Source organism: Chiloscyllium plagiosum, unplaced genomic scaffold (assembly GCF_037043375.1).
Source record: "Chiloscyllium plagiosum isolate Xiang-an unplaced genomic scaffold, Cpla_swu_hap1 HiC_scaffold_9, whole genome shotgun sequence".
Taxonomy (NCBI): domain Eukaryota; kingdom Metazoa; phylum Chordata; class Chondrichthyes; order Orectolobiformes; family Hemiscylliidae; genus Chiloscyllium; species Chiloscyllium plagiosum.
Genome location: NW_028270147.1, coordinates 99,230,177 through 99,252,682, shown reverse-complemented (window position 1 = coordinate 99,252,682; position 22,506 = coordinate 99,230,177). Strand labels below are relative to the sequence as shown.

At 42.3% G+C, this 22,506-nt stretch overlaps 1 pseudogene; it reads right to left on the bottom strand.

Annotated features, from left to right (window-relative positions):
• Window positions 1-22,506, bottom strand: part of LOC148149211 (centrosome-associated protein 350-like) — a 741,086-nt pseudogene that overhangs the window by 653,749 nt on the left and 64,831 nt on the right.

Genomic DNA, 22,506 nt, shown 5'->3' with positions numbered 1-22,506 from the left:
GATAGGTCGGAGTAGGATGGAGGCGGAGAGGTCAAGAAGAAGACTGCAGGTCAGGAAGGCGGTGCCGGGCTGGAGGGATTCGGCTGAGACAAGGTGGGGGGAGGGGGGATGAAGAAACTGGTGAAGTCCAAGTTCATCCCCTGTGGTTGGAGGGTTCCGCCAAACCACAACAACGCGACGGTCGGAGGAGGAGCGTCTTATCTTCCGACTGGGAACCCTCCAACCACAGGGGATAAACTTGGACTTCACCAGTTTCTTCATCCCCCCTCCCCCCACCTTGTCTCAGCCGAATCCCTCCAGCCCGGCACCGCCTTCCTGACCTGCAGTCTTCTTCTTGACCTCTCCGCCTCCATCCTACTCCGACCTATCACCCTCACCTTGACCTCTTTCCACCTATCACATTTCCAACGCCCCTCCTCTAAGTCCCTCCTCCCTACCTTTTATCTTCTCCTGCTGAACACTCTCTGCTCATTCCTGAAGAAGGGCCTGTGCCCGAAACGTCAAATCTCCTGTTCCCTGGATGCTGCCTGACCTGCTGTGCTGTTCCAGCAATAAAGTTTCAACTTTGGAGGGATATGGGCTGGGTGCTGGCAGGTGGGATTGATTGGGTTTTGGGATATCTGGTTGGACTGAAGGGTCTGTGTCCGTGCTGTACATCTCTATGACTCTATGAATAGATTTATCTGGTCATTTGTTTCCTGTCTGTGGGACCTCACCATCTTGTCCGTGAAAGTGACTGCACTGTGCTCACAACTTTCAATATCCTGAGATGATTAACTGCACCAGCAAGCGTTCTCTCTCCATTATCATGTAAAAGGGGAGCAGTGAGCAAGTGATAATGCCCGAGGTAAAAACAATGACTACAGGTGCTAGAAACCAGATTCTGGATCAGTGGTGCTGGAAGAGCACAGCAGTTCAGGCAGCATCCGAGGACAGGCAATGAGGAAAGGTTGGAAAGGCTGGCCTTGTTCTCACTGGAGTTGAGAAGAGTGAGGGGTTTTCCTGTCCCACTGTATTCTCCAACTCCCATCTGCTTCCCTCATGGGTCATAACCTCCTGCCCTTTACTACACGATGGATTGAACTGTACAGTCCTGAGGCCTATAACTTCCATCTGGAACAAAGTCTCCAAGTATCTCTGACCCTCCCGAATGTATCATTTTTTTCAACTCAGCCTCCAAGTGGGAGTTCCTGTAGTTTTATACATTCACTACAGATGTATTTACGCTGAATCAGTTCAATTCAATAAATATATTGATCTCACTTACAATTGAAAATTATCCATTCCTTCATTGGACCAGTAATTGTCTTCAATCTCTGTTTTGAAGTTTCAGTACCTTCCATTTATTAACCTTCCCTAATGGACATGTCCTGAAGCAGTCTATTTAGACAGTCCCTCATACTAAACAATTCCCAGCTGATCTGCTTACCAGACTCCTATTCTCGTGTTTATCATTTTGCTTCATTCAAACCAAGTGCATGTGCAGGCTCCCAGCAGCTGACGTGGCAGTTCCAAATCAGTTTGGAAAAGCAAAGGTAGATTCCTTCCCCGAGTTCACCGAACTCCCACACGGACCAAACTTCCCAGCATTCCCCTCTGTGCTGGCTGCACTCAGTGCTAGCTGCAGTATTAAGGCTGCCCTGTATTAATACTGTTTCTGATTTATATCACTCCATTCTGTTGTGCTGTTGTTCAGGATCTGGGTTAAGCTCACTCATTTCTCAGTCGAGAGCTCCCTTCTTTCAGCCTGACAGAGACTTTACATTTGCAACCAGCAAGTATGACTTCAATGTTGGAATCTGTTTTCAGGATTGATGGGCTCGATGGTTTGATTCAATGAGATGAGGTAAGAAATACCTGTGACTCTTGTTGCAATCCAATCTTTTCTGTCTCATCTCTTCAGGGGTCAGCATTTTGGGTGGGTTTTAGGGGAGCTGTGTGGTGAGGTGGGGATAGGTTGAGAAAGGTAGAGAGTATGACCTGATTGGTTGATGGGAGAGATGAATCGCGCATGATGTGAAATTGAGTAATTTTGGGGAGGGGCAGCTGACAGGGATGCCCCCTGTTGCTGCGACTGTTTACCTTGGTGCTTGAACCGCTGGCAGAGACTGTCTGAAAAGACCCTGAAATAACGGCACGAAAGGTGGGAGTTGGGGAAACAAAAATCACTCTCTATACGGACAATGTCCTACTGTTCTTAGCTAACCCCAAATAGTCCATACCTCGGCTAATACAAAACATTAAATTATTCGGCAGCTTTTCGGAATACAGAATAAATTTTCCAAAATCGGAAGTCCTGCCTGTGGGGGGATTGGTGGAGGTACTGAAGCTGGAGGAATGAATGGAGTTTCCTTTTAGATGGTCACAGAAAGGTTTTCTCTATCTGGGAATTTTTATTACCCCTCACTTCCCGCAACTGTATGGAGCTAACTTTGTGTCGCTGTTTGAGAATGTAAAGCAGGACTTGCAGCGATGGGAGGGAATAACCAGATCATGACTCGGCCGTATAGCCTTGATTAAAATGAATGTTGTTCCTTGGTTGTTATATCCTGTGAGGATGCTCCCTTTGTTATTACCCAACCAGGTGCTGCGGAGGTTTGCGGGATGGCTTGGATCATTTATTTGGCACTGTCGGCACAACTTAATTAAATTTATCAAGTTGCAACGTCCATAGGATATGGGGGTGTGGTGGACCTCCCAGATCTGAGGAGATACCAAATCGGCATCCTGCTGCCATATGTACGTGAATGGTGCGTAATGACTCAAAGTCGATGTGGTTTGATGTAGAGGCCTCACAGGCGAGGTGTCCCTTCAGAAGCTTACTGTTCATGGATAAGATGAGATCAGTAGGTGCGCATTGTGAAAGTCTGATTAGCATAAATACGGTAAAGCATGGAGGATAATGCGGCAGGGTGGGGGCAATTTGCCATTCACCCCGTTAGTGGGAGCTCCAGGATTGAGACTGGGATCAAAGATCTCTGGTGTCAGAGCATAGAAGCGGAAAGGAATCCCCTGTCTGGGAGATTTATTTGAGGGAGAGGTCTTGATGTCTTTTAGCCAATTAGGTCAGAAATACGGAATCCCCAAGAGGGACCTTTTCTGATATTTCCAGGTTAGGGATTACATACAGAAGACTATGTTCTTGACCCAGCCTGACAAGTCGGAGAGAATGAAGAGTGCTCTGATGTGGGGGCAGTCTTTCAGTTAGTACCACATATCATCTGCAGAGAGGGAATGCCTTGGGGGACATGGAGAGAGTCAAGGAAATTTAGAATCAGGAGTAAGGGAAGAAATCTCATCGGAAATGTGGGAGGACGTATGAGGGGATGTAAAGAAAATTTCAATCTGCGATAAGGCACAAGCGATGCAATTGAAGATCCTCCCCAGGGCCCAAATGGAGCCAGAGAGATTAGCAAAGTTGAAGAAAGTGTCTTCCCTGAAATGATCCAAATGTAAAAACAGTATTGACATCCTTACACATTGTTTTTTGTCCTGTTACAAGATCCGCGGATCCTGGGGGGCCATAGTGAATGAGCTGGAGACAATCCTGGGAATGGAAGTTTGGGAGGATCTGGTGTCCCTCCTTTTGGGATGACCGAAACTTCCCTCTTTGGGTGAGCATGGGAGGAGGTTATTCAACATTCGTACACATTGTGAGAGGAAGGACATCCTAATGAAATGAATATCAGCAAAGCCTCCAGGTCTTGCAGGGTGGCACAGACTTGTGATGGAGCACGGCCCACAAGATTACCTGACAGTATGGGGCACCACGGAATGGAGCAATTTTATAAGACATGGCCCTTTCTAATTTACATCAACATGGATCTGTCGGCAGTACTGATTAGGGCCTTTATATCGGCACGAGGGCTGTATGTGGTGGTCCGGGGACCCCAGAGAGTTGGTGGGTGGGGGGGGTGGTCTCGTAAATACGGGTATAATCACTGTTGCTCCTGTGGACAGGAGCCTTGTTGGAGGGTGCGGCAAATGGAGTCATGTAATATAGTACAATGTAGAGCAATTTAATTTTAGTGGATTGTAATTAAGATTAGATTACATACAGTGTGGAAACAGGCAATTCGGCCCAACAAGTCCACACCAACCCGCCGAAGCTTAACCCACCCATTCCCGTACATTTACCCCTTTACCTAACAGTAGGGGCAATTTTAGCATGGCCAATTCACCTGACGTGCACATCTTTGGACTGTGGGAGGAAACCGGAGCACCCAGAGGAAACCCACGCAGACACGGGGAGAATGTGCAAACTCCACACAGTCAGTCGCCTGAGGTGGGAATTGAACCTGGGTCTCTGACGCTGTGAGGCAGCAGTGCTAACCACTGTGCCACCATGCCGCCCACCACATTAAATTTAATGTTAGTTTATTTAATTTGAGTTTGTGCTGATTTGGTTTTAGTTAAGCAAATATGAGACAACTGTATCTTGAACAACAGCCGGCGGTTTATTGACATTACTGTATTATAATATAATATTTTTTCAATAAATATTTACTAAAAAAAGAGGAACATTAGGGAAAATTAACAGATAGAAGCAGCATGCAACAGAAATGATCAGGAGTGATGAGAAAGGAGGGAGAAAGAGAGATTCCTGTAGTATGGAGAGAGAGAGAGAGAGAGCGAGAGTGAGAGAGAGCAAGAGAGAATGAGTTCTGAAGGAGAGAGAAAGAGAGAGAGAAAGTTCTGAAGAAGTTCTGAATCAGTGCAAGTGATCTCAAAAGCTGCTCAAAGTTTGCAACTTTTTCCTGAAAACGAATATCACAAATACAGTCCATTTACATGAATAAAAATCAATTGTCCTTTCTGAAATAATTTAGATTAGATTACGATTTAGATTACATTACAGTGTGGAAACAGGCCCTTCCGGCCCAACAAGTCCACACCGCCCCGCCGAAGCGCAACCCACCCATACTCCTACATTTACACCTTACCTAACACTACGGGCAATTTAGCATGGCCAATTCACCTGACCTGCACATCTTTGGACTGTGGGAAGAAACCGGAGCACCCGGAGGAAACCCACGCAGACACGGGGAGAACGTGCAAACTCCACACAGTCAGTCACCTGAGGCAGGAATTGAACCCGGGTCTCTGGCGCTGTGAGGCAGCAGTGCTAACCACTGAGCCACCGTGCCGCCCATTTAAAACCAAAAAATAAAATCAAGACTTATCATAATGAAGTAAGTGCAAGTATTTAAAATCCTCAATACCTCTGCCTTCCACTTCAGTCATGCAGATATAGTCCTCCTCACTCAGAGGGAGTATTCAGTGTCTGATATCAGCCATTGTTTCAACTCTCAGAGCTAACATACACCAAACACATATCATTGCACCACTAGATATACTTTTTAAAAAGGGAAATGTAGGTGTAAATACAAATACAAAATTGAATGTGCAAACTTCTTTGAATTCAAGTCTATGCTACAGTTTGGATAAATAAATGGGTTTGGGTTGTATATAAACAGGTAGGGAGAAAGATTGGCACTTCTGGTATCCACATCCTGCCAGTCGGCTGACGCCAGTAAGGATCGATATCCCAAACCAGCTACTTATTGAGGAAATTCTATGCCAGATGTCAAAACTCAATCAGAGAGAGGAGTTCAGAGGCCGAGGTAGATTCTCTTCTGCTCGGGGCATGAGGTTTGGTTTCCTTCTGGAGTCCACAAGTTGGCCGATGGCATGGCCCGTGTTAGGATAACATGAGTTTTAACTGTTGCCCATGAATCTGATTCAGTACATTTATTGTGTCTTTTATCAGAGCTTCAAAAATATCATCTGCCAACTGCATCTTCACACAAAGCTCATCCTCAACATAATTCACCCATTGGGCTTCCTCCTCATAAAGCTCTTGAACCTGCCAGAAAAAACAGAGGAGGTGTTATTGTTTTTATATCAAGATTTATTTGTTACAGCTCTTTCCTTTCGTACCAAGCAGTGTTTGCCCTAAAATCACTCAGACTTCAGGCCTCCCACTTTCCTTGTGTCCAGGATCACACAAGTGGCCATTCCCACACAGCAGTGGAGCTTGGACAGGAGTTCTGGAGGGCTCACTGTGAGATCAATGGAGAGTCACTAGTTATTCTTGTACAAAACAATACCAAGGCTGGGAAGGTTAAGGAATGGCTACATAAATTAGGTCTGACCTGAATATTTCCAGCATTTTTTACTTTTATTTGATAAACGAGGCCTGCGTTCTCTTGAGTATTGATGACTAGGGGATGGATCGATAGAAGTGACTGAGATGATTAAACGATTTGACAGTGAAGGAAGTGAGAAACTAATTCCTTTAGCGAGGCATGCCAGAAATAGGGCATGCAGGAAAATAAGACTTAGGTTGGTTAGGGGGTGATGTGAAGAAGCCTTTTGTCACACAAACAATACTAAAATAATCGGGTTCCCTCTGGCCTTAAAAACTATTGTGACTGTTACAGCATTTCAATATGAGTGTTGAGAAATATTTGTAAGGTCAAATAACAGTTAGGAGCAATTAGGAAATCAATATACAGAATTAAGATACAAATCAGCTATGATTAGGAGTACGAGAACAGACTGAAGGGTGCTGCTGGCTTAATCCTGTTCCTACCTGGTTTTGAATTTGATTCCAACGTCACAACTCCTCAAACCAGTGAGATCAATCACCAATGTTGCCAGTAACATAATAAACGAGTTTTACTCAGCACGCACAACCAGAAAGGAATACCCACCACAAGGAAAGAGCTGGTGAGTGTAACTGAATTACATGTTGTAGCTTTAGGCTGGCCCTCTGCCCTTGTGTAGCTGTGGCCTGACGGTATCACTACTTGAGCTGATGCAGAGCAGAGACTTTCAACCCTTGCCTAATGGACACGCACTATCAGCTGGAAGTGTTTGATCCAAAGAGGGAAAAAAAGCAATGATTTGATTTTTTTGGCATATCAAGCACCCAATTTTTTAAAACTTCAGTGTTGGGATGCATGCTGCCGCCCCCCCCCCCATTTCTCCACGGAAAGATATTTTTCTTGAAGTGCTGCAGCCTACGTGTTGAAGGTACTCCCACAGCACTGCAAACTCAGGGATTCCAGGAGATTAAACATGTAAACATAAAAGGAAAGGTGATATCTGACCAAGTCAAGGTGGTGGTGTGGCCTGAAGATAACGGTGTTCTTACAGACCTGTTAAACTCATCAATCTGCTGACACATGTTGTGCTGTGACACACCAACACATGGGGACGACTGGAAAGGTCTGCAAAAACTGTCTTCTAATTTTTTTATACTTTTGATTTTGGACTCAGATGGGAATAAAGCAATTTTAAAACCCAAGGATTGTTCAGGGATTGCTGGCACTTCACAGTAGCAAGTTCCTTGACATGCACTAAGTGCTACTCACACAGTTCAAGCAGTATTAGATGGCTTTCAGACAAGCTGCAGCCAAGGGCTGTGTTCAACGGGAGCTTCAGTCAATAGTAAGTAGCTAACTAGTCACTAGGCCACAGACAAATATCCTTTGGACAAAAACGGAGATTGGCTCCCAGGTAACTGATCAGCTGGGGCTGTATACAAATGAATTGAGAAATCACCAGATCTCCACAAGTTAAGGATCTGTCTCTGCAGTAAAAAGCCTGAAGAAAACCAGCTTCTTTTCCCTTCAGCACTTGCTGTAATCTGTGGCTATTAATTAATAAGTTACAGACTTGTACATGTGTGAACTAGTCACCCTGTGCCTTCTGAAAACCAATGGAAGCATCTGGAGAAGGAAGATAAAGGAACAGCATTCTGATCAGCACAAGGATTATCTCAGGAAAAGCCATCAATAGGTAACATTGGAAGTACGTTCCCAGTCTTTCCCTTTATGCAAAACACCCAGTGCACTTTGTCCCTGTCTTTCTGTCTGTGTATGTGTAATGAGGAATGCATGTGGGAGGGGTTGTTAGTTTTAGTTAGTAGTTATATGCCAGTGGTTGGTAATTATTTGCATTTTTTTGTAACAAAATGTAACTCTTGTTAAGCAAAGAACCCTGACCTGTACTTACTGTAAAACTGGGTCTAAAAGACAGGTAAGTGAGGAACCAAAAGAGAAAATGCTAGAAAATCTCAGAAGGTCTGGCAGCATCTGTAAGGAGAAAAAAGAGCTGACGTTTCAAGTCTAACTGACTCTTTTCTCTCATTACAGATGCTGTCAGACCCGCTGAGATTTTCCAGCATTTTCTCCTTTGGTTTCCGATTCCTGCATCTGCAGTAATTTGCTTTTATTAGGTAAGTAAGGAATTCAATGTACTTCTGAATTTCTTTGAAACTTTTGTGGCAACTAATGAAAAGCTGGTATTGAGTTTCAGCAAATTACTCCAGCGAGGGCCAAGTTTTCAATTCAGTCAGAAAGTTGAAGCATTTTCTGGACAAATGCAGGATAGCCAGACAGGTAAGCCAAAGACAGATAAAGCCTTTGTCATTTGAAATAATAGAAAATTCAGATGTACAATGAGGTGTTCATAATTGTGATGCAGTGGTACAATATAAAACTGAACAGTTCCTAAACTGAAGCACTTACCAAAATATGGTCCACCCGATCACGTTGTTTGTTGCCAAATTTCTTCAACTTCTGCCAAGCCGTCTTCTGATGTTGCTCTTCGTTCAACCCAAATAACTTTAAAACTTCATTAGAAATGAAGATCTGTGGGTAGAAGCACAGGAGAAATGGCAGCTGTTGCACACACCCTAAATACAGACCAAACCACCCCCAATCCATTAGCCTTCCCTAAAACTACTCAATGAAGACTTTGATGCTTCGACCTTCTAATTCTTCCCCCATTCTGAATTATGTAAAATTGGATGGAACTCAAAGCATGTTCAATGAAACAAAAATCTGCGAAATGCTTTAAAACTTAATTATAATTGAAATGAATAACAGTAGTGAGATCCAAAAGCACAGACAATACTACTTTAAGGTAACATGCGATGCTCCCAAATTGAGAGAAGGTTTGACATTTTCCCTTGCCTAAGACCTTGGCTGAGAAATGATTAATTATTCACTGATTGATTTACTGCATTTCATAGTTCAGCACTTTGCCTACAGCATCTTCGAAGAAACCTCTGCTTTGTCAAATTCCAAAAATGTTCTGCCTTTAATTGAATGTAGGCAGCTAACTGAAGATCAGCGCTGTGGGAAGTCTCACAATAAATATTGGGGCTGACATGGATTCATACAGCGCACCCAGCATTTCAAGAAGGTCAAATAATTCTCAATTTAACAGATGAGTGCTTCAAAGCTATATGACCTAACCACTGACCACTGCCTCACATGGCTCCAAGCAGGAAGATTTTGATAGGTTTCTCGGCTAACACTGTCAAAGGCAAGTAACATGCCCAGAAATGTTGGTGTGGGAAACAGCTCAGACTGAAGATACATTAGAGTCGAGTTATAAAGACAAAACAAAGGAAATGAACAGTCCCAAATTTGCTCTGTGAATGAAAAGCTGATTTACACATGCCCATTCTCAGTCCCTGGCAAAGTGCAACACTTCACAAACTGTGCTCAAAGGGAAGTCAGGCTAGACAATGAGCAGCTTGATGTTGACTTTAGACCGTGGTAAAAAGTTCACATTGCAGTGTTTCAAGTCTGAGTTACTGGGAGGAGTGATCCAGTGTACACTTCAATGTCAGTGCCACAGTAAAATAGAAGTTGCATTGTTGTAACAGTAAAGAACTTGGTCTGCGTGCTGGACAATACTTTGTAACCAATGCTCAAGTCACCCACCTTAACCTCAAATTGTCAAAAACAACTTGCAAACATATATAACTTTTCACACTTGTACCATGTTGTTCCCAACCTTTGAAGTATAGCCACTAATTATAATATCGTCAAAAGCTGCAACAAATTTTCACACAGCAAGTTACCACAAATTAGAGAAATGGTTCAGTAAACATTTAGTCATACAGACTCATGTCGTAGATTGACCAGGACCATGAGGGAGAACTCCACTCCTCTTCAAAGTAGCACTAAAAATCTTTTTTAAAAAACTCTTGCCTAATCAGATAAGAACAAAGGCCACATAAACAAAAACAATTTAAGCCACGTTAAGTTGCATAAGATCTTAGAATACTTTGGTCAATTTTGGGAATCTCAACATCGTGCAAATTCTCAAGATGTTATCAGGAAAAGAGGTACAAACATGAGCACAGATTGAGAAGTTCAACCTTTAAGGCTTTCTTTATCTGAAAGTTATGGAATGACCCATGATTCTAAATTCTAGATTCCAGATCAAGATTCTAGAGAGTTTTAAGTAGGTGAATAATAATCAAATCTTGTATTATCAACCAATGGAAACAGCAATAGAAAGACTGAAACGATAGAGAAGAATTTGAAAAAAAGTACTGAGTGGCTGGAAGGGACACGATATATTATGTAAATAGAAACAGAATCTGCAGATTCTCAGACTGGGCAAAGTTATGACAGATGGGGTTAAATGGATAACAGTATGATGATGATGAGGATGATAAATTAATAATGGGAGAGTACAAACAGTGGAGGAGAAAGGGACTTTGGATTTTTAGGAAAGGGGCAAAATGGTAAATTGAATTCAATACAGTCATCAGGATCGAGATAATGTTTTTAACATGCTCTGTTATACATATCATCAATCAGAGCTGCTGTGGAGCACTCTTCACCCATACCTTTCTTGCTTAACTAAGAAAAAATAATTTTGTTTTCAAATGCAAAATCTGGGTCTCACCTCACAATAAGCTCTTCTGCTGACACTCTCTTCATCCTTCCATTTATAATTCCCAAAGTCTGGGGGTATTTGCAAATCCCCCAGATCATGGCCAAGTTCCTGCCATTTGCACAGCTCCTCAGCCGCTGCATGAACCAATGTCTCAATCTCTACAGCATCTTCAGCAAAAGCAAAGTTAATTTCCCCTTGGATTTTTCTGGTCTGACGTAGTTTCTGTTGAAGATCCACCCAATGGATGTTAACAGGTCTCCTTACAATCAAATTCAACTTGGACACTAACTCTTGGCGACACTTCTCACAACCTGTTCAACAACTTTAATCAAACCTGCTGAACCACTGACAAAGCCTCACGCAATGGACACGCTGACCACTTGGGAGCCACAGTATCACCGAACACATCAATTCCTCAGACCTGCAGTATCACCGTACACACCGGCCGATCACACAGCAGAACTATGTGGGCAGTCAGTAACGGTGAGCATGGTTCGAACCATATTGAGGAAAAAGCCAAAATGAGAAGCTGGAGACTAAAAGCTTGCAAAAGATGTGCATTTGAAAGACAGGAGAGGAATGGGATTTGGAAATGAATTCTGCCATCGGGCTACTATACATGGTCATGATTTAGGTTAACTCTGGAAGCGAAATGAAGACCACAAGAGGTTGAAGGATGATGTTAGACTAAAAGTCACATAGAGAGACAGGGATTCATCATGAAGGGCTTTCTTAAATGTGCAAATTAGATTGGAGATGTTGAAAAATTGGGAGGCAAAGGTCAATTAAGGACAGTCTGATAATTTTCAGAATAAGCGCTCTTTCCAGACGTTTGGAAGTGCTCACATTCATGGAGTATAAGGACAGAAATCTGACCAGAAGAGGATGGAATGGTCAAGTCTCTGGGTGAGAGTTGTGGATGATGAGGCAGGAGGCATGTAACTTTCCAGAGACAGGTTTGTGATTAGTAAATGCTGGGTTTACTCAACGCTGGAACATGCTGCTGAGATATAAAGGGTGTGGACCAGCTGAGGATAGCAAATGAGAGGCTGGAGTGGCAAAGGGACACAGCTGGAGAGTCAGAAACAGGCAAACCTGTTGGAGTTGACTTTTCTTTGTTGAATACTTCAGTGGTGTGCAATTTTTTCTGAAAAGCTGGTGACATTCTTTCTCCAATTTAGACAGGTGCAACATGACTGAAGTTACAGACCAATGAAATCAAACTTGCACAGGCATTCAGCTCTTACTGTTCAACTTCAGAGATTCCAAAGGAAACTGACAGAACGCGATGTTAACAGACAATCTACCACACCGATGCTGACTTAATTCTGGGCTGTCGGCCTCAATTACAGTGACAATACAGTAATAAGCCAAACGAGAGGGAAAACCTCCTGTGACAGAACTCATGTCATCATCCCACCATGCAAGGTGGTGGAACTTGCAAAGAAAACTAGATTCTTCCGTGTTAACAAAGTGGCCACATAGTCTTGTGTAAACAACGTCCAAGCTCTCACACTGATTACAACTTTTGCTGCTTCTCAACTCTGCAAGTGATGTGCAACCAACAGCAGTGAAAGGAATTCAAATCTGAAACTTCAGCCTCCCTCGAGAGGGTGAGTGGGAAACTACACTGGGCTATTGTGTCAAGGTACCATTGAGAAAGATGATAATTCCAACATCTGAGCTATGCTGATTAAATGGATCACGGCAGATGGTTGGGAAACGTGATTTCCTTGAATGAATGAGACAGGCAAAATAAAAGGCCAGGTTTACACCTTGCTTCTTCTGCATGAATCCAGACTGATGACATTTACACATCAATACATCACCTCACACGTGCCATGACAATCAGCGATACCAAAGTGCACTTGAAAGTAGTCAGAACTACAGTAAATGCATTACTGTCTCGAAGAGAAAACAAACAAACAAGAAACAGAGGCTAACATTACCTTTCGATTTGGGAATCTTCTTCCTTGCCTCTCTCTTTCCCATGAGCTCCTTGTCCCAAGCAGCCAGAGCCTGATTTTCCAATTGCTGGATCGCAGCTTCCTCAGCATCGAGCCGCCGCTTCCACTCCAGCAGCTCCTCTGCATGTCGTCGCCGATGCATCAGCTTCTGCTCCCGTTCAGTGAGGAACCTGATGGACATGCAAGCAGGACGGGGGAGAGAGAGAAAGGAAGTGTCAGCTAGCTGCCGATATTCATTTCTAAAATCGGACATTAACCTGCAGCTCAAAATGTATAATTCTTACTTTTTAAATTCAACACTGTTTGGGTTATAGTTTCACAACACAAACAAAATTCAGGGCAAGGTCTCCTTGTACACTTCACACATCGTAGAACATTGCAGCACTACTGCATGTAAATAGGCTCAGAGCAGTTAATCAACACATTCAAAAGGATTTCCTCCAAGTCTGCTGATGCAATATTAGTCAAAACCATCAATTTCAATGTGCAATGCTGCTCTTAAAAAAAACTTCAGTCTGACACAGATTTCCCCACCCCACTGCAATTGGTAACCTGGCCCGGCCCAGGGATTGGTACTGGGACATTAGTGAACTGTGATCTCAAAGGAAGCGAGCAAACAAAATTCTGATAGCCTGGTCCTCACAAGTTTAGAAAGAGGTTTGAGACAAGTCAGATGCTAAGCCTTCTTGCATTTGGCTCAATTGCACTTCCTATTTACAGTACAGTGTTTTGCAAAGTGTAAAGAATTATGTCTTTTTGCCTTAGTGGGGGATTTTTATCCTAATTTATCACAGTTGCTGCCTCTCGCTCCCCAAGTCAAATTATTAGCATCTGTAACAAAACAAAGAACCGCAGATGCTGAACATCTGAACCAAAGAAACAAAGTGCTGGAGAAACTCAGCAGGTCTGACAGCATCTGTGAAGAGAAAGAAAGGTTATGTTTTAAGTTCACTAACTCTCTGTCTGAACAAACAACAGGTCACTGGACTTGAAGCATATAACATCTTTTTCTCTTCAGTGATGCTGCTGGACCTGAATTTCGCAGCACTGCATTTTCTATAAAACTTTATTCATAAAACAGAACGGAAATATACTAATCTGCAAAAGTGAGTCAAAAGCGTAAACGTGAGCATAGTTTCCACACTTGTGTTACACAAGGATACCTCAGTTTAAAAACAAGATTTAACTCAAAGTAGCATTCCATCTCAAAATGAGCCAAGTTACACCAGTAATAAAGCTCACCCACCCAATTAGGCACTTCAGCACAACATCCTGCAGTGTTGGACACAGCCACCTTTATCAAAGAATGATCACATGTCACAAAATTGTCGGCCTAGAGCATGTCTCTTTAAAGGAGCTGAAAACAAACTCTCAATTTTTGCGAGATTTTTTGATCATACCTAATTGAACACTTAAATCTCAGAGAATAATCTTTGCTTTTTAAAAATGTTTGTTGGACACATCCCACATCTTGCTAAAGGTTCGGTTAGGTCTGATCCATAGAGACAAAGGACAAGCAAGCATCACACTTTCCATTCACTTCTACAAAGGGCTAGCATCACATTTCTTCAGGATTTAAAGAATTTTGGAAATTGTTTGTAAAATCAATGATCACATGAAAGAAGTGGACAATAAATGTATGCAATAAGAGTGAAGCCTGCGACAGCAGATTTTTCTTTGGAGGGCAGTGTGCCTGCTTTCCAAATTCTGGGAGCAGATACATTTACAAGCTATATTGGCATACAGTCAAGTTCCTTACTGAACAGTGACAGGATTGGACAGAGTCAGCATGGATTTAAAAGAGGGGAATCATATTTAGCAAATCTACTGAAATTCTGAGGATCTAATGAGTAGAATTGATAAGGGGCAACCAGTGGGTGTTACTTTGACTTCAGAATGCTTTTGATCAGGTCCCACATAAGAAATTAGCATATAATGTGAGAGATTGGGGGGAGTGTATTTGCATGGACAGAGAGCTAGTTGGCAGACAGGAAACAAAGAGCTGGAATAAACAGGCCATTTTCTGAGTGGCAGCCAGTGACCAGTGAGGTACCGCAGGGATCAGTGGTTCAAACCCAGTTATTCACAATATATACAAATGATTTAAATGAGGGAACTATTACTATTTCTAAGTTTGTGGGTGACACAAAGCTGGGTGGAAGGGGAAACTGTGAGGAGGATGCAGAGATGCTTCAAGTGTGATTTACATAAGTTGAGTGATTGGGAAAATGCATGGCAGATGAAAGATAATTTTGATAAATGTGAGATTTTTGGTTGCAAAAACAGACAGCGAGATGATCTGACTAGATTAGGAAAGGGAGAGTGACAACAAAGGGTGTCTTTGTACACCAGTCACTGAGAGTAAGCATGCAGGTGCAGCAGGTGGTGAAGGCAAATGGGATGTTGGCCTTCATGGTGGGGTAGGCCAGAACCAGTGGTCATAGTCGAAAGGATTAGAATAGGTTAGGCTATTCAGAACTGAGATAAGGAGAAATTTCTTCATACAGTGTTGAACCAACAAAATTCTCTGCCACAAAATGTATTTCAGGACAAAACATTGAATATTTTCAAGGGTTAGATATAGTTCTTAGGGCTAAAGAGATCAAATAGTATGGGAGAAATTGGGACTAGGGTATGGAGTTGGATGATCAGTCATGATCATATTGAATGACAGAGCAGGCTCAAGAGGCTTATTATTATCTTGCTTTTCATGTTACTAACAGCAAAAATATACAAATACTTCTAAAACATGTTAATTGCTTATCTGGATCACAAAAGAAAAAGCTTATTCTTTTTTACAGCCTCTTTAAAGGTTTACACAAGCATGATTATTACAAAGTTCCAGTGGTATTTAATTTACCCTGGGAGAACGTGCTAGTTTGTATTAGCTTTCCAATATTACAACATTCACACAACAAACATAATTCACACTTCAAATTCTGCAATATTTTTCAACGATTTCACTAATTCTGGGTGAATTTCTTTCAGAAATGTAGTACAGCCGACATGTAATCTAAACATTCACATCACATTGTATAAGACAAAGAGATCTTCAATTAAACTGGATTATCACAAAATACTATTCCATTGCTGCAAAATGACAAAACCTTTTCCTCTCTCATGATTATTTAATGAATAAATATTCAGTTAGATGCAGCGTTCTAAAGAAAATACTATTTAGAACAGGAAAAATTTATAGCACAGTCTCTGGAGATTGTGTACACAGCTGCACTGTACCAAGGGGTATATTTGTGTTACTTGCTTTCATTGAAGATAGTTTCAAGGAATAAGAGTAGTGCCAATGAAACCAGCATTTGTTGCTCATTCCCAATTGCCCTTCAGTGGTGGTATGCTGCCCTCTTGAAGTACACCCACAGTGCTGTCAGGATGTGTTCCAGGTTTAGTGATATAATTCCAATTCAAAATGTTATGCAGCTTGGAAGGGATTTGGGAGGTGGTAGCATTAGTAAGGGAGCAGTAGCTCCCATTGTCTTTAGATGGCGCGGAAAATGGGTTTGGACGGTGCTGTAAAAAGAGCCTTGGTTACTTGCTGTAGTGCATCTCATATCTGGTACACACTGCTGCAAATGTGTGCCATTGAGGAGGAAATCAATGGGTGGAGTGTCAACCAAGTGGGCTGCTTTGCTCAGGACAATGTCAAGCATTTTCCTTGCTATTGGAGCAGTACTCATGCAAGCACATGGAGAGTATTCCATCACTCTCCCAAAAAGTGCCTCTCAGGCTTTGGTCAGTTAATCATCGCAGAACACCCAGCTGTTGAGCTGCTCTTGCAGCCAGAGTATTTATGTGACTGATCCAGTTAAGATCCCAGGTAAGTTACCCTGCCATCAATGCCAAGCCCTTTTCTCTTGAAAACTGAGCAGGAAGAAGATGGTATATTAATCCCATAACAGATCCTGTACGGTAGAAATACCAACAGTCAACTTGCAAAAACACTAATCCAAAGCAAAAAGAGGGAGATGTGATTATCTTTTCTGTGGGAGTCCACGAAGGAGCTGCAGAAAAGTATTAAAGTAACAAACTTAATTTTGAATGCAGTTTAAAACAAAATAAAAAAGGGGAAATCAAGTAGCTCTGAAGCAAGATTAAATTCAAATTAGAAATCAATACAGAATTCCTGCCACTGCTAAACTCATCCAAAATGCTCCTGAGTTTGTCCAGTTGCTACTAAATGCAGCCCTGAGCACTGAATATTATTTCTTATTGGTACTTTCAATTTTTAACAAAGATTTGAGATCTGACAGCACTATTAAACTGACAGGCATTTTAACAAAAGTAGCTGCATGTAGTTGGAGATACTCATGTCGACTGTGATGGTTACATGCCAATCAAGTTTTCACATCCATAAGACAACCTCATATGTTCACCAAAGACACATTTGCAGTCTTAAAGAGGCACTGCCATCTGAAAGTTCAAGCTTACATTTCAAATTTCAGATTTCTTAAAGCTACATTTATCAAGATTAGTGGGCTGCTAACTCTGCCAGACTATTTGCGAAAGTCCAATTCAACGTTAAACAGGGTATTGTATCCTGTTCGCATGAGCAGCTCAAGATTGTTTGTGTAACTTCAACTTCTTGCTTTCACAGTAATACCCCTTTAAAAGCAGGTTCCAGATTAATTATAAAGTCTGCAGTATATTGCCAACTAGCTGCTTTCTGCATCTATGTGAAGCCACAACAAAGCCAAAGGAATGCACATTTCTCTACACAATTCGTTTCCCTTGACCCTCCACCAACCCCCACATCATCCACATGCATGTGACGAAACAGAGCATGCTCGATCAGTGAGAAGCAGAGGTTGCACAGTACCTGACCAGCTGGTTGTAGATGTACAGCTGGAATTTGGGATGTACGTTGGGAAAACAGACACTGAGGGAAGCCCAGTGATGAGACGTTAAGGACAGAGAAGTAGTGGTGACAGGAGAGCAATGTTTACAACAAAAGGAGCAAAACAAGAAAAACAAAACAGCTGAGTATCATCCCAAAATTGCTTTATCTTAAGATACTCAAGAAAACCTTACATTCTTCAGGAGAAATTCCAAATATTCCATCAAAACATTTGTAGCCAACCTCCCTACACCTCTACCTCAACACAACCCCTTCTGCTCGGATTCATTAACTTCAAATGGCAACAGAGCTCATCAAAGCCAACCCCAGCTCCATTTCTCTTTCTGACTTAGATAGTGGGAGAATGTCAAGCACTGCCTTCCTAACAGCCCAACCACAGCTTACAAACCCTTGTTTAATGTTGTAATTATTGCTGCCTGCACCACCAACACTGGCAGTTCATTCCATACATGTGTGAAAAAGTTGCCCCTTAGGTAACTTTAAAATTTTTCCTTTCTTACCTATGCTCTCCAGTTTTCGACTCCACTATCCTGGGAAAAAGATCACGGATATTCACCCTATCCATGCCCCTCATGATTTTATAAACTTTTAAGGTTACCCTTCAGCCTCTCCCTATAGCTGAAACCTTCAACCCTAGCAACATCCTTGTAAATCTTTTCTGAATCCTTTCAAGTTTCACAACACACCAGCACTGAATGCATTATTCCAAAAGTGGCCTCCTGTACAATCATAACAGGACATGCCAACTCTTATACTCAATGCACTGACCAATAAAGGCAAGCACACCAAACGGTTTCTTCACAACCTTGTCTGACTGAAACTCCGTCTTCAAGGAACAAGGAACCTGCACCCCAAGGTCTCCTTGATCAGCAACACTGCCCAGGGCCTTCCCATTAAGTCCTACCCTGATTTGCCTTACCAAAATGCAGTACCTCACATTTATTTAAATTAATTAGATCAGAAAAAAACATCAGTAGTCTAGCACATCATCCCAATATAATTATTTATTAAATATGCTAAACCTGAATCAAACCTTGCTTAAACAACACTTGGATACTGTGTGCAGGCTGATCATCATACTATAAATAGAAAAAGGGGAAACTGAAGTGGGTACACAGACAAGATTGACAAGGTTGGTCACAGAAATGTGTGGGTTCACATGTCAGGAAAGGGTTAACAAGCTACATCTCTTTCCCCTGAAAGAAGGCCAAACAGGGACATAATAGAGGTCTTTAAAATGTTGAGAGGGTTCAGCAGACTGGATACAGACAGAATGTTTCCTTTCTCAGGGAAGAACATACCTTGAGGCCACAAAGTAGTCACCAAGAAATCCATCAGGGAGATATGGAAGTTCTGCAGAATTGGATTACAGCAATGAAGACTGCACAGGGAGTGGTTGAATCAAATATCATACGGGTGTTTAAGGGGAAGATAGACAAGATTAGAGGGAGAAAGGAATAGAGGGTCAGGGTAATAGATGAGCAAAGGTGACAGGAGTCTCAAGTGGAGCAGTAACACTGATGTGAACTGATTGGAACAAATCATAGAATCCCTCAGTGTAGAAACAGGCCATTTAGCCCATTGAGTCCATAATGACCCTTCGAACAGCATCCCACCCAGGCTCACTCCCCTTCGCTATCAGTGTAACTCTGCATTTCCCATGGCTAATTCACCTAGCCTGCATATCGCTAGGCACTATGGGCAATTTAGCATGGCCAATCCACCTAACATGTATATTTGTGGACCGCGGGAGGAAACCCATGCAGACACGGGGAGAATGTGCCAACTCCACACAGTCACCTAAAGTTAGAATCAAACCCGGGTTCCTGCCACTGTAAGGCAGCAGGCTCGCCATTGAGCCATGGTACTGCCCTAGTAAGACCTGTTTGCATCCTCTGTAGTGTACTCAATTGCCTTCATAGGATAAAAAAGCTTACACAATGATGTCAAGCTGATAATTCCACCAGGAAAAACAATTCCTGCAACATTTGCATGTACCTCCAGTTTCCCAACACACTCCACTGAAAGGCAAAGCAAGCTTTGCACTAGTGAAAGTTTTCACATTGCAATCCCATTCTGAGACTGTTGCACCAGGGCAATGGGTGTAAGTAAAGAAGATGAGGGTAAGAAAAAAACTCCACTACTTGGAGAGCAGTAGCAGTGAGGCCATATTTATGTTTTGCTGCCCCAGTCACAGGGTCAAACATGACAATACCTCAGGGGGGATAATTAGAAGCACCATATGCAGCAAACACACTGTCTTTGAAAAACAGAGTTAAATGGACTTCATATATTTTTCTCTGCTCAGAGCCACTCTGTCTCTCTCTTTCTCACCCTCTCTATAACATCACCAGCTGACAAATGAGATGCTTAGGCTTGCCAGCCTTTCACAGCAATATGCCTTATAAGGAGCCATCAGAGATATTACTTTTCATCCATATGACTGCGCATCTTCTTCAGTTTTTGCGTGATGCTGCTGGTCTCACTGCCTGAAGTTGAAACAGAGGAGGGACTCCACGTCTCCGTATCTGTTTGTCGGGGACTGGAAGCGGGGCTCATTTTGGGAACATTCTCCACTCCTGGTTGTTCTGCATCCCGCTGCTCCTGTCGAGTTGGAACCTGAGAGATACCAAGATGGACGCATGGAAAGTTAAAAGGAAACAGCTCCAGAATTCGTAGCAGTGAAACACAGATGAGATTCAAAGACAGGTTTCTGCAACTAAGCAACATCATTTCCTTTCAGGCAGGCAGAGCGTTTCATTAGTTTTGAATTAACTGAGCTTTGAATTAATTGAACATTTTAAAAGTGAGTCTGATTTTTTTGTTTCTTGGGAACGTTTATTCAGGGAAACAGATTAAGGGAGGGAGATGTAAATCAATTATAATAGAAGTAAGTGCAAACAGATGAGCGGTTCAACAACCTAGTCCCATTCCTATGCACATGATCAAGTGCAAAAATGTTTTGACAGCTTTGTAGGATATGCTGATAACAGGTCGGAACCAGATTGCAGGGAGCGAAAGAACAGAAGCACAGATACATTGGGCTCAAAGCTCCATTTCTTGTGTTGTCACTTCTACAGAATGCAGAACAAAACACGATATCGATGAATACAAAGGATGGTATTCTCGGCAGCAGCAGGTATTCCTGCATATACAGCTTTAGGTTGCAGAGATTTGGCCTCGACACAAGGGAACATGTGAACATGTTATCAACTTAATAAAAGTACCGAGGCTTAAGTTGATGTTTCTCAGTGGCAGACAAACCATTCTTACATCTTTTCTGGAAAATATTAAAAGTTTTATTTATATTGTAATGATAATATAGACCAGAAACCTGGCTGATAGCAAGCTTGGATTGAAAGTGATCACCCATCATTCATGCTGCTGAGTAAGTAATTCCTTACTTTAATAGTAACCTTGCATTGAACAGTTCAGGAGTTTGCAAATGGTGGGATACTAACCAACTTGCTCTCCCCAGCGGATTTGAGTCTCTCCTGAATTTTGGTGGTGGTTTGGAGCATATGTTGAATCTCCTCCTGCTGTTTCAGAATCAGCTGCCTCGCCCTGTGAGCAGCCTTGTTGGCCTCTTGAAGATGCCTGATTCCAGCCTGTGATGAAATTGTATACAATGTATTACCATGTTAGAGACCAACCAAACCCGTCTTTACGTCGTCAATAAATTTATTTTGACGACAGAGTACAGACAAAAATGAAGCCAGGGCACACAACTCCATAACCCATTAAGTTCTAAGTTGCACAGTTTCCAAGTGGCACTGTGCAACGTTTACAACTTATAACGCTTATTCTTGATGAAAACTTTGTGGGTTTTTTCGACAAAATGTATTGTCAACACGAACTCAGACAGTCAAGTACTCCAGGTGGAAAATTATCATGAAAGAGTTACTCACGTTCTTTTTCAACAGCTGATGCCTTACTTTGAGTGAGCATTTCTGATTTTATTTCAGGAGGTTGCTTCCAGGTCTGTGGTGAGTTAACCTGAGTTCTCAAACCTGAAAAGTGTCCTCAGTAGACAAGTACTTTGCAGAAGAGAAAGATGATGAACAGGCAGATTTCCGCTTTCGAGAATTGCGTATTAGCTCTTGCTGCTGGGCAAGTTGGAAAGTGTGCCTGGGTTGAGTGAATACAGAATCTGGCAAATCTGTAGTGGGTCCAACAGCAATAACATAACATTCCAATTCTGCGTGACACTGCCTGACACTGCGTGATTGGCAAAACCTATGCCAACAAAAATCAGCAACTTGTTGAGACCATCACTATATTTTTCTCAGTTTTGGTTTGGAACTGTGAGCTGAAGTTGAGAATTGCACTTTGAAAAGCAACTTGTTTTAAAACAAAAAAAGGGGAGCTCAAAGATAGATGTCTGCTGGCCTGGGAAGACGATGCAGATTAATTACTGGTCTAAGAACACTCCAGATATTTCAGCACCAGGGTGCTGCTGTGCTCAGAGACAATTTGGATGTTAAGTTGAACAATCTAGGAAGGACTGCTAACAGCGAATGTTGAAAAGAGGCGGAAAACAAAATGAATTGGCTCTGACTGGGTTTTGGGCAGGAGACAGGTTTGGTTTGGACTTCTTCTGGACTGGCTGTTCTTGGTTGCTCTCTTTAGTTATTTTCCAGTGATTGATTTGTTGAAAGTTCTGAGAAACAATTCTCAGACTGTAAAAAAATAAGTTAAATCTCTAGAAATCTGCGGAAGCCAAGTTGTGGGCAAAGTTTTGGAAAGGGTTACAAGAGATAGGATTTACAATAATCTAGAGAGGAATAACTTGATTAGGGATAATCAACACTGTTTTCTGAAGGGTAGGTCATGCTTCACAAACCTTTGAGAAGGTGACCAAACAGGTGGAAAAGGGTTGATGTGGTGTTTATGAATTTCAGTAAAGTGTTTGCTAAGGTTCCCCAAGGTGGGCTATTGCACAAAAGACAGAGGCATGTG